Genomic DNA, 12,500 nt, shown 5'->3' on the forward strand with positions numbered 1-12,500 from the left:
GTTTATGTATCTATTTATTTATTTGTTTATTCGTTTTCTTGTGGAGTAATATAATGAGAGAGAGAGAGAGAGAGAGAGAGAGAGAGAGAAATGTTAGACAGTCTTACAGAGAAATTCATTGTGTATCGTAAACGTTCGAGTATTATATTTCGAAGTTATATCTTGTGACGACGTTATGCAATGTTGCAAATTGCAAGTGGAAGGTTTCAGGTGAACCTGATTGCATAAGTAGTTGTTGACCCCGCTCTCTCTCTCTCTCTCTATTTCTCATAACAGCCGTCAATTTTGTTATTGTATATACTTTCATATTCCCTTTCACTCCTCATCATCGTCATCCCCCTCTTCCTCCTCCTCCTCCTCCTCCTCCCCCTCCTCCTCCTCTACCACCTCTCCCTAATTCTCCTCCTCCTCTTCCTCCACCTCCTCTCCCTTATGTTCCTCTTCCTCCTCTCCCTCATTCTCCTCCTCCCCGTCATTTTCCTCGTCTTCCTCCTCCCCCTCATTTTCCTCGTCTACCTCCTCCTCCTCTCCCTCATTCTCGTCCTACTTCTCTCCCTCTTTCTCCTCCTCTTCCTCATTCTCCTCCGCACCCTCATTCTCATCCTCCTCTTCCTCCACCTCTCCCTCTTCCTCCTCCTCTCCCTCATTCTCCTCCTCATCTTCCTCCTCTCCCTCATTCTCCTCTTCCTTCTCCTCTCCCTCATTCTCCTCATCTTCCTCCTCCTCTCCCTCATTCTCGTCCTCCTCCTCTCCCTCATTCTCCTCCTCCTCCTCCCCCTCATTTTCCTCGTCTTCCTCTTTCTCCTCCTCCCTCATTCTCGTCCTCCTCCTCTCCCTCATTCTCCTCTTCCTCTCCCTCATTCTCCTCCGCACCCTCATTCTCATCCTCATCCTCCTCATTCTCCTCTTCCTCCTCCTCTCCCTCATTCTGCTCATCTTCCTTCTCTCCCTCATTCTCCTCTTCCTTCTCCTCTCCTTCATTCTCCTGATCTTTCTCTTCCTCCTCCTCCTCTCCCTCATTCTCCTCTTACTGCTCCTCCTCCTCCTCCTCCTCCTCCTCCTCCTCCTCCTCTCCCTCCTCTTCCCCAGAGTTAAAGGCGAAGGCTAATCCAAAGACGTGATTGCTCGTAATGCCTGTATTCCGACTAATGTCAACCTAAGGAAACTCCTTTCCCGGGCAGGAGAGGCGTCATCCTCTATATGTGTGCATGTGAGTGTGCGTGTACCTGTGCGCGCGTGCGTGGAAGTCTTTATTCCTGCCAAACTCCTCCTCCTCCTCTTCTTCCTATCCCGTCTCCTCCTCCTCCTCCTCCTCTGCCTCTTCCTCTTCTTCCCTCCTACCCCTTCTCTTCCTCCTACCCCTTCTCTTCCTCTCCTCCATCTCTTCCTTCTTTTTCTCCTCCTCCTCCACCTACCTCCTCCTCTCCCTCCGGTACCCGAAGGGATGACGAATTTCTTGGAAACGACGGCATCCTCTATAGCTTTTATTCTGGTGAGAAAGCCCAAGCGGCCATTTGACTCTCGTGATTAACGGATGGCCCGATAAAAAAAAAAAACCCGCCCCTCGGGTTAATCCCCCTTCACCGTAACGACGGAGGTTTGGGCCGGAGAAAGTCTCTACTGCTCGTGGCCCTTTGATGTCATTGGGAGAATTTACGTTATTATTATTATTACGCGTTATTAGCCCCACCCCCCCTACTTCCGTACCGGGTGGCACGTTTCCTTTCGTCCATACTGCCCTTAGCTGATTTATTTGATCTCAATGGTGCCCCTCTCGGATTTTTTTTTCTCTGTACGACTGTCGCAAGGGAATGTCATTCAGGCGAAGGAAGGACGCACCCAGGGTTTCCCATTGCTGTATGGAATCATTTGGTGTCACGGAGGCTGGACAGCAGTGCGCCGCCACGGGAGGGACAGAAATGGTTTTGGGTCAAGAGATGGGAAGTTGGTCAATGTCAGCACCGGGAGGAGGAGGAGGAGGAAAGACGGAAATGTCAAAGTAAAGAGAAGGCGGGAGTAGGAGGAGATGTGGAGGATTGGGGAGTGAAAATACGGGTGGAGAGGAAGGCTGGTACCTGGAGGAAGAGGGCGGGGGGGGAGGGGTGAGTGAACCGTGCAATGGTTCAGAATTGGGGAATGAAAATATAGGTGCAGAGGAAGGCTAGTAACAGGAGGAGGAGAAGAAGAATAGAGAAGGAAGAGGGTGGAAAAAACAGACGACGCCTCGTGTGTGTGTGCACTCGGGCGTGTTTATGTAGTGTGCGTGTATGTGTGTGTTGGTGTATGTGTTTGTGTGTGTCTGCGTGTGAACACGTTGGGGCGTGTTAGTGCAGTGTGTGGTGTGTGCGTGTGTGTGCGCGCGCGCATGTTTGTGTAGTTGTATGTGCGCGCGCGTGAGTGTGTGTGTGTGTGTGTGTGTGTGTGTGTGTGTGTGTGTGTGTGTTTGTGTTTTGGAATATGTGTGTGTAATGTGCCTGTGTGTATTTGAGTGTATGCGCTCGTGCATGTGTGTGTAGTGTATGTGAGTATGTACAGTGTATTCACCTAACTGTAGTATACAGGAAAGGAGCAAAGCTCGTTGGGTCCAGCCTCCCATTCTCTAATCTTGTTATCATAGCTAGCACGCACAAACATGCCTGTGGGTGTATGTGTATGGGCGCGCGCGCGCGTTTGTTCTTGTTCGAAAAAAATACTCCATACCTGCAGATTACATGCGCTGGCATTTGCTGACGAACATACCCGTGCCAGGTGCCTGGCCTGGGGTGTGGGGGTAGAGGGCCTTCCACCTGAGGCATCACTGAGCACTTTCGGCACCATCATGTCCTCACCACCCTGCTTGTCTGGTGTAAACACTAGTCGCTCGGTTCTGTTGCCTCCATGGAGCATGAGTAGAGCCGAGTGATGGCTAGCTGTTGCCATGTCTCCCGTGGTCTTTCCTCCAAAGTAAAATCGTTTATTGCCTTTGCGATTTTTGTTTTGTTTTGTTACCGGGGGAATGAAGTTTGTCTTTCCTCCCACATGTATGATGCAAGGGTAGGGTATTCCCATACGGACGGTTGGTAACACACACACACACACACACACACGCACACAGACACACACACACACACGCACACAGACACACACACACACACACACACACACACACACACACACACACACACACACACACACACACAGTGGTAGAGTTCCCGGCTGCCACTACGGCGGTCCGGGTTCGGATCCCGCTCTAGGCTGAAGTCATTTCAGTATCGCTGCGTTGCGGGTCGTTAGCCCAATTACCCCCAACTCTCGTGGGCGGGAGTTGGGTGTGTGTGTACGTGCAAGGTCACAGCATTACCTATAGATCGGTGAAATATGAGCTGTGAGCTCTCTTCCGGGAGGGTAATAGCTGTCTCACGAGTCCAACACGTGGTCCAAGACCATGATGAATCACACACACACACACACACACACACACACACACACACACACACACACACACACACACACACACACACACACACACACACACACACACACACACACACACACACACACACACACACACACACACACACACACGCACAGTGGTAGAGTTCCCGGCTGCCACTACGGCGGTCCGGGTTCGGATCCCGCCCTGGGATGAAATAATTTCAGTATCGCTGCGTTGCGGGTCGTTACTCCAATTACCCCAACTCTCGTGGGCGGGGATTTGGGTGTGTGTGTACGTGTAATGTCACAGCATTACCCATAGATCGGTCAAATATGAGCCCTGAGCTCTCTTCCGGGAGGGGAATAGCTGTCGATCACGAGTCCAACACGTGGTCCAAGACCATGATGAATCACACACACACACACACACACACACACACACACACACACACACACACACACACACACACACACACACACACACACACACACACACACACACACACATTGTTTCACTGTAAATAGATATTGAACAACATATTTTATTCATTACCCCTGGTTAGAATAAAACTTTATATAATCTAGGAAGTAAATATGACTCTGCCACCGCAACCATGTCAGCTGGCCGACCCAGGGGCGGGGCATCATCGTTGTGACGTCATCTGTCCTGATGCCCTCAGTTGACTCTTGGACTTGGCCGCGTGTGGATTGTACTCTGTCTGTCCCACGACTGTCTCATTGTCCTCACAAACCGATCACGAGCCCAGACCAGCCACTTTTTTATTCATACCAAGTGACGTCACACATAGGCCACACCTTCCTGCGCGTGACCCGGCAAAATATGAACAGATTTGAGCAGATATACAAGACCATGCGTAAATCGTGTTGCAATGGGTGAAGACGACATGTAAGTGTGTATATTTGCCTGAGTAGTGCTCTCTGTGTTTCCAAGTGTTACATATTGTTTGCCGTTTCCAGGAATAGAACAGAGCGTACCGTTCTGGAACGATGTGTTTCGAATTTCCCAGAGAAGGGAGCGCTTGCCAGGCCAGCCAAAATCATGGGCCTACGTTGGTATGAAGGCAGGTAGGCTGGGAGGGATTTTTTAATCATTCTCCCCCAGCTTAGGCCGGCTTTTCGTGCATCGTGCCCCAGCGTAGGCTGGGGATGTTGCCCTTAGCCCGCCGCGGTGTCGGTTCGGTTTATGGATGGTTTTACGAGCACTTCATGGACGGTTACTGGAGAGGCGCCCCCGACCAAAAAAAAAAAAAAAAAAAAAAAAAAAAAGGGCCTTGGATAAGACCAGTGTAACCGTTCTTGTTGAAGTCTTCGGCACCGTGACTTGGGTTTTTTGTCCCGGCCAAGGGCAGGAGAAGAGGTGGTTTTAAGCCCGTAGAGGGACGTTGACAGGGGCGGGCGGGCGGGATGATGGGCTCTCCTGAAGGGGCTGGGGGGTGCTCGATCTCCTGTAGGGAGGAGATAGTTTGCCCGCTCAGAGAGAGAGACCCCCTTTACTCTGTCCACACTTTCTTCCGTCCTTCCCCCCGTCATTCCTTCCTTCTGTTCCTCCGTCTTTCCTTCCGTCCTTTCCGCTCGTCCGTCCTTTATCCCGTCCCTCCGTCCTTCTTACCGCTCACCCCCCCCCGTCCTTCCTTCTGTAGTTCCTTCCTCCTGTTCTCCCTCTGTCCGTCCATCCTTCCTTACTTCCCTCCTTCCTTCCTTCCTTCCTTCCTTCCTTCCATTTGTCCATCCATCCTTCTTTCCGTCTTTCCTTCTGTTCTTCCGTCCAACCTCTCTTCCGTCCTTCTTTGCTTCCTTCCTTCCCTCCGTCCTTCTTTCCGTCCCTCCGTCCTTCCTTCTGTCCTTCCATCCTCCCGTCCTTCATTTGTCCTTCCTTCCGTCCTTCTGTTCTTCCTTCCCTCCTTCCTTCCTTCCTTCCTTCCTTCCATGTGCCCTTCCTACCGTCCCTCTGTCCATCCATCCGTCCTCTCTTCCATCCTCCCTTCCGTCCATCCTCCCGTCCTTCCTTCCGTCCGTCTGCCCTTCCTTCTGTCCTTCCTTCCTCCCGTCCCTCCATCCGTCCTTCCGCCTTTCCGTTCTTCCTTCCTTCCTTCCTTCCTTTGTGAGAAATCTTAAAGAGCAGAGTCTTCCCCTCCTCCCCCCTCCCCCATCCTCCTCTCCTTGCATTACTCGTCCTCCGCCGGATAGACAGAGAGTAGGAGGCTGGAGAGAGAGAGAGAGAGAGAGAGAGAGAGAGAGAGAGAGAGAGAGAGAGATGCGGAATGACATTGGTCAGGTGGATGATTCTGTGGCTCTTTTGCGGTCATAGTGATGTAAGAATCGAAATGGTGACGCGGACTTCTCCCGCGTGGAGGACTATTGGGAGGGGGAGTGGGGGGCTGGAAACTACGGGGAGCCCCCAGGGTCAAAGGCCGCGGCGGGGGTGGGGGAGGGGCTGGGGGCTTGGATATGGCTCGAGGCAGACTGCAGAAATAGATATGCAGCACTGCCTGCACACTGCTTTTTTTAATTTAAATTTTTTACTAATTTTGTTTTTGTGTTTATTGTTATTGTCATTATTATTATTTTTTATATTAGTATCATTTTGTTATTATTGCACGCTGTTCTTTATTACATTGAATTTTTTTGTCTGTTATTGTTTTCATTTTATTGTTATTGCTCTGTTGTTGATATTAATGTTATACTGTTATTTTATTATGAATACTGTTATTGTTATTTTTATTGTTATTATTATAATTTTGTTAATATTTTCTTTCCTTTTTTATTGAGCGGTAGGAGAGGGCTAAGTTGGCTCATCTTACGGTAGATTTTACAGGGATATGGAACGAGACCACTGTTAAGATCGGGTTTCTGATCACCTTGTTGATAAAAGGCATGAAAAAAAGTTAGTTTGGGATATTGGTAAGCGTCAGGTCCTTTGCTGACCTTACGTGACCCCCCCTCCCCCTTACCCTTCTACCCCAGTGGAAGAAAATTGGTTGTAATCAGATTTGGATTTGTAAAGATTGGCATCGCGTCCGAATGGGGTGGGATGTGGCTTTAAATTTTTTTTTTTTTTTTTTTTTTTTAGAGAGAGAGAGAGAGAGAGGGAGGGAGGGAGAGTGAAACCCCAGCTTGCATGAGGATAAAACGAAGCATGACCCTATTGAGGCCAGCGTTTCCTTTCCTCTAACTGTTGAGGGACATAGGTACTCTCAACAAGAAAAACCATGGGCATATATGAAGTCAAGCAATGGCGACCTTCGTAGATGAAGGCCTGGGTGGTGTCAGGTGATTTTATTCATCTGAGGGGCCGAATCGGGATGAAATGGTGTCTCGATCCGTCTGGCAGACTTTATGTAAACTGCCGCCACAGGCCATTTGAAGTGAGGGAAACTCCCGCTGCAGGGGAAGGGAGAACACTATCGCTGTGTGTTTATCTTCTTTCGGTTTCTGTCGCAACTGGATGAAGTTTCGGGGGGTGAGGGAGCCTGAATCACCTCCCCCCCCTCTCCCCGCGGCTACCGGTCTCGTCGTTTTGCCCTGGACCCGGTACTACGCCCCCACCCCCCTCCCACCCCTACCCCACCGTCCATCGGGTGAGGAGTACGGGTGTGCGTGCGTGCGTGCGTGCGTACATGCGTGCCTGCTGCCTGGCTGCTTGCATGCGTTAACGTGTGTTTAACTCAGTTCTGTGCAGAGCTGCCCGACGGGAGGAGAGTGAGTGTGGTGTGGTGTGGCACAACACCGGGCGTCTGAAGCACCACCTGGCCGCGCCGCAGTTCGTGGAGAAGACTTCGCTCACGTGGACGGGAGCTCTTCGCTCGCGCGCGGGTCCAGGTGCGGAGACGACCGGGTCGGTCTTCAACACCCCCCACCCCCAACCCCCTCTTTTCAACACCCCCCTCCAAGAGACCCTCTCCCCCCTGTTTGTTTGTTTATTTTTATTCTTTAGTTTTAAATATTTCGTTTTCCGTATATTTATTCTTCCTTCGTCCTTCCTCTTTCCCCCCTCCTGATTATTGTTATTGTTATTATTTTTTAATTTTATTTCATTTTCTTTAATTTCCCCTTTTGGTTCATTTTTTGTTTTGTGTTTCTACCCCCTTTTGCAGCAGACGGAGACGCGCGGCTCAGTCAAGTATGAGGAGTAGAGAGGAAGAGGCGTGAGAAAGAGAGCGAGAGAGAGAGCGAGACACACACACTTCGGTCGCGGTGGTGTTTATGCCTCATTCTGCCTCTGCCCCTCGGAATGGGCGGCGCTCGCAGAGTACCAGCGCCCCCGCAGCCATGGTGAGTAGACGCCCCCTTGGGCCCTTTCCCCCCCTCCCCCACAAGGCCTCTAGGCCCTCTCTTCCCTCCCCTACGAGGCACCTAGGCCTCCCCCCCCCCTATACGCAACTAAAAGTACCTGTGGCAGGATAAGGCCTTTTGGATCGCTGGCAGGCCGCCCGGGCCAAGCCAGGCCACAGGTGTGGTGCTTAGCATTCCTTTGTGTGTGTGTCTGTGTGTGTGTGTGTGTGTGTGTGTGTGTGTGTGTGAGTGTGTGTTCGATTGCACGCGCGTGTAGGCATTAGGTTAGACTTTGAATTTGAGGATGAGTGACAGCGAGTGACACATCCCGTTTGTCGAAGGACAAGAGCCCAGAGACCCGCCGTCGTACGTGCCTTCTCCCGGTGCTGTTGAGGTGTCTTCCTCCTCCTCCTCCTCCTCCTCCTCGCACGTCGTTATGGGTTCAAGGACCAGTGAGGAAGTTTTATTCGAGTTTCATTAACAAAATGAGAATTGAGATGGAGAAGTCCTATCGCTCTAAGAAGAGTATTACAGTCTCTGATGTGTTTGAGAATCGGACCCCTGGGGAGTTCAGAGGACGAGGGCGAGGGCCCCCGACGTAGGCCCTACGTCTGTGGAGGGCCCCCCCTGACTTGGGCCCTACGGAGGAGTAGTGGGTGGGTGTGGGGGTGGGGGTGGGGCTCTGACGACGAGCTCGGGTCGAGGGAGACGCTAAGTGTCACGGGAGGGGCTTCCTCTTCCTAGTCTTCCACGTCCTCCCCCTTCTCCTCCTCCTTCTTCTTCTCCTCTTCCTCCTCCTCCTTCTCTTCCTCCTCCTCCTCTTCCACCTCCTCCTCTTCCTCCTTCTCTTCCTCCTCCTCCTTTTCCTCCTCCTCTTCCCCCTCCTCTTCCCCCTTCTCTTCCTTCTCCTCCTCTTCCTCCTCCTCCTCCTCTTTCTTCTCATCCTCCTCCTTGTCCCCCTCCTCTTCTTCCTATTCTTTTTCCTCCTCTTCCTCCTCCTCCTCCTCCTTCTCCTCCTCCTCCTTCTCCTCCTCCTGCGTACGGGCAAGTTCGAGCAATAGAAGGCCTTCTAGAAGGCCCTTCTTCGAGACGTCGATGGACAGAGTTCATAGGGAGGAAGAAAAAGAAGAGGAGGAGGGAGAAGGAAGAAAAATAATAGTAGGAAGATGAAGAAGAAGAAGAAGAAGAGAAAAAGGAATAGAAAGAAGAAGAGGAAGAAGAAACGGAGTAGAAGAGGGAGGAGGAATAGGAGGAAGAGTTTTTCCAACTAGAGGTGGATGGTGATCCCACGCATGCAATTATTCTTCTTCGTTTTTCCAATTATGGTGTCATCTTTAAACCGCCCAAAAATAGTGTCTGTCATTAATTTTTCATTACGTTGGTGTATCAGTGAACCATAATTTTTGTGCCGCAAAATACGTCAGAACATGAGGTAGAACTGTGTGTGTGTGTGTGTGTGTGTGTGTGTGTGTGTGTGTGTGTGTGTGTGTATGTGTGTGTGTATGTGTACAGTGTATATATACTTATTAGTCCTAAATGTCGCACAATTTTAATACCAAAATATATAGGAGTGTATTTAATGTAGGAAATATGACGGCCGTCCCGTCCACGAAGGAGACGATATCCTCCCAAGTTACTTAATTTACACCGAGAGGAAATAAACGTCATAGAAATAATTTTTTTCTTGTTGTGTGTATGTGTATGTGCGTGTGTGTATGTATGTGTGTGTGTATGTGTGTACCTGCGTGCGTAATCCACCACGGTCTTGGATCATGTGTTGGATTTGTAATCAACAGCTGTTACCCTCTTTGATGAGAGCTGAGGATTCATATACAGTCCGAATTATGGGTAATGCTGTGAACTTACATACGCCACACACACACACACACACACACACACACACACACACACACACACACACACACACACACACACACACACACACACACACACACACACACACACACACACACACACACACACACACACACACACACACACACACACACACACACACACACACACACACAGATACAATGACAATGGGTAAAAGAAAGCACTAGATTTAGAAATAATGAAGACCCGTCGAGACTAGACTTATTATTTACGTCAGAACCTGAAATTGTGAATAATATTGAATACCAGTTGGAAGAGTGATCACATATTACTTGAGTTAGAACTAAAGGAGGAAATATATATAAAAGGAAATGAGAAATGCAGAAATAGAAGACTGATCTACAGTAAAACGGACTTTGAGAAACTTAAGAAAAAATTTCTTAGAGCGAGTTGGGAAAAATTCTACAATGAAGAAACACAAGTGGAAGAAAAATGGATGATTCTGATGGAAATTTATAGTGAAGGAGTGGATAAATATGTCCCAAAGTAAAAACAGGGAAAGGTGTATATTAAGTGCTGGTTTAACAGAAAGTGGAGCGAAGCGAAAGATGAAAGAGATAAAGATTGGAAAAGATGAAAAAAAAAAGACAACCTAGAAAGTGGCGAATATAGATCAATCAAAAAAATGAACATGTAAAAATACACAGGGAGGAAAAAGAAACTATGAAAAAGACTTAATAGAAAAATGTAAGGATCAACCAAAACTATTCGATAGGTATGAGAACGATAAACTAAAAAACAAACAGGAAATTGTGAAACTACGCCAAAGGAATATGGAATACACAGAAGATTTAGAAATGGCTGAAGTCATGAACAGTCTTTTCAAGATCGGTTTTCACTAGAGAAAATGTACAACATCGGGATGAAGGGCGAGAAATGAAATCCCCCCTCCAATAGGGAAATAATAGTAACACGAAAAGAAATAATGGACCAGATAATGAACCTTGATGTCAGGAAATCGCACGACCCTGATGTAATCTCGAGCTGGATACTAAAAGAATGTAAAGAAGAACTAATAGACAAAATATATAACATAACAAGTTGGTCACTCAAAAAAGGAAAAATACCAGAAGACTGGAAAAATGCCGATATCGTACCAATATATGGAGGAGGAGACAAGGAAGACCCAACAAATTACAGACCCATTTCCCTTACAAGCACAGTTGCCAAAATTTATGAAAAAGTTATAAAAAGTAGATGGATAAAGCATCTGGGGGAAGACAATATATTAAATCTGAGACAATTCGGATCTAGACAGGGGAGATCATGTGCCACAAAACTCATCTGTTTTTACTCAAGACTACTAGGTATAATACAGGAAAGGGACGGATGGACTAATTGTGCTTTCTTAGACCTACAATTTTTTTTGACAAAGTACGAAAAAAAAAAAAAAATGAAAACCATAGGAGGGATACAAGGTAAACTACTGAAATGGATGGAGGACTTCTTGTTTGGAAGAAAAATGAGAGTAGTGTTCAGAGATAAGAGTTCTACTTAGGAAGAGGTGATTAGTGGAGTTCCACAAGGATCAGTATTGGCTCCAATAATGTTTGCTATTTATGTGAATGACATGGACGAGGGTGTGGAATGTTACATGAGCTTCTTTGCAGATGACGCTAAACTGTTGAAGAAAGTGAGTAACTGAAACGGATTGTGAGTTACTTCAAAGAGATATGAACAGGGTTTGGGAATGAAGTAAAAAGTGGGAAGTGGACTAAAAGGATATCAGGATATGAAATTTGTGCAAAGGAAGTAAAGAAAGTGGGATCTGAAAACGACCTGGGAGTAATCATCACAAAGGACATGTCCACTGATAAACAGATGAACAAAATTGTCGGAGAAACGTACAACTTGCTAAGATCAATAAAAGTGGCTCTTACTTGGGTGAAGAAATGGCAAAGAAAATACTAGTCACATTGATAAAGCCAAAATTGGAATTCGCAGTGACACTATGGTCACCCAATACCAAAAAGTATATAAGAAAAAATTGAGAGAATCCAGGGAGCAGCTACGAAGATGGCTCCATCACTGTCAGATCTGCCATATGAAGAGAGACTGTTATAACTAGGATTGCCGACTCTGGAACAAAGGAGAGAAAGAGGTAACTTGTTGACTATCTACAAAATCATGAGAGGTATGGAAGTTCTTGATAGAGAAGGATAAGAGAAATACAAGGGTATTTGGAGGGAAGCTCAAAAAGGACAGTTATAGAAGAGACCTGAAAAAGAACAGCTTTCCACACAGAGTAGTGGATGTATGGAACAAACTAGGCGAAACAATAGTGTGTGCAAAAACTATACATGGATTTAAGAGCAAAGTAGACATGGCGAGATACAGAGACGGGACACCACGAGCGTAGCACCCCTTCCTGTAAGATACAACTAGGTACACACACACACACACACACACACACACACACACACACACACACACACACACACACACACACACACACACACACACACACACACACACACACACGGCTTGACGGCGTGGTGGTAGCGTTCGAAACTGTTACTTCAGTGGTCCGAGTTCGAATTTCGCCCAGGGCTGAAATAATTTCAGTATCCCTGCGTTGCGAGTCGTTACTCCATCTCTGGTGGGTGGGGAGTTGGGTGTGTGTGTGGTGTAAGGTCACAGCATTACCCATAGATCGGTCATATATGAACTCTGACCTCTCATCTGAGAGGGAAATAATTGTTGATCATGATTACAACTCCTTTCCCTCTAGAATTAGAGTACCAGCTTGCAGTGCAGCGATGCTGATATTTTTTTTCAGCCCTGGGCGGAACTCGAACTCGGATCGCTGAATTAGTGGTCAAGAACGGTACCACTGCACCCTCGAGCCGTGTGTTTTGTGTGTGTGCGTGATTCACCACGAGCTTAGATCACGTGTT

The 12,500-nt window shown here is 47.9% G+C and overlaps 1 protein-coding gene across 2 annotated transcripts in view; it reads left to right on the plus strand.

Moving 5' to 3' along the window:
• Window positions 1-12,500, plus strand: part of LOC143038891 (uncharacterized) — a 245,473-nt gene that overhangs the window by 49,075 nt on the left and 183,898 nt on the right. Inside the window, exon 1 of one of the 2 annotated variants that reach the window (XM_076208586.1) lies at window positions 7,572-7,707. The exons of the other annotated variant lie outside the window; for it this stretch is intronic. The gene's annotated coding sequence lies outside the window, so the exon portion shown is untranslated. Of the gene's footprint in view, window positions 1-7,571; window positions 7,708-12,500 lie in introns of those variants that run through there. 2 annotated transcript variants of the gene reach the window in all.

Source organism: Oratosquilla oratoria, chromosome 25 (assembly GCF_046742065.1).
Source record: "Oratosquilla oratoria isolate Oo_2021 chromosome 25, ASM4674206v1, whole genome shotgun sequence".
NCBI lineage: Eukaryota > Metazoa > Arthropoda > Malacostraca > Stomatopoda > Squillidae > Oratosquilla > Oratosquilla oratoria.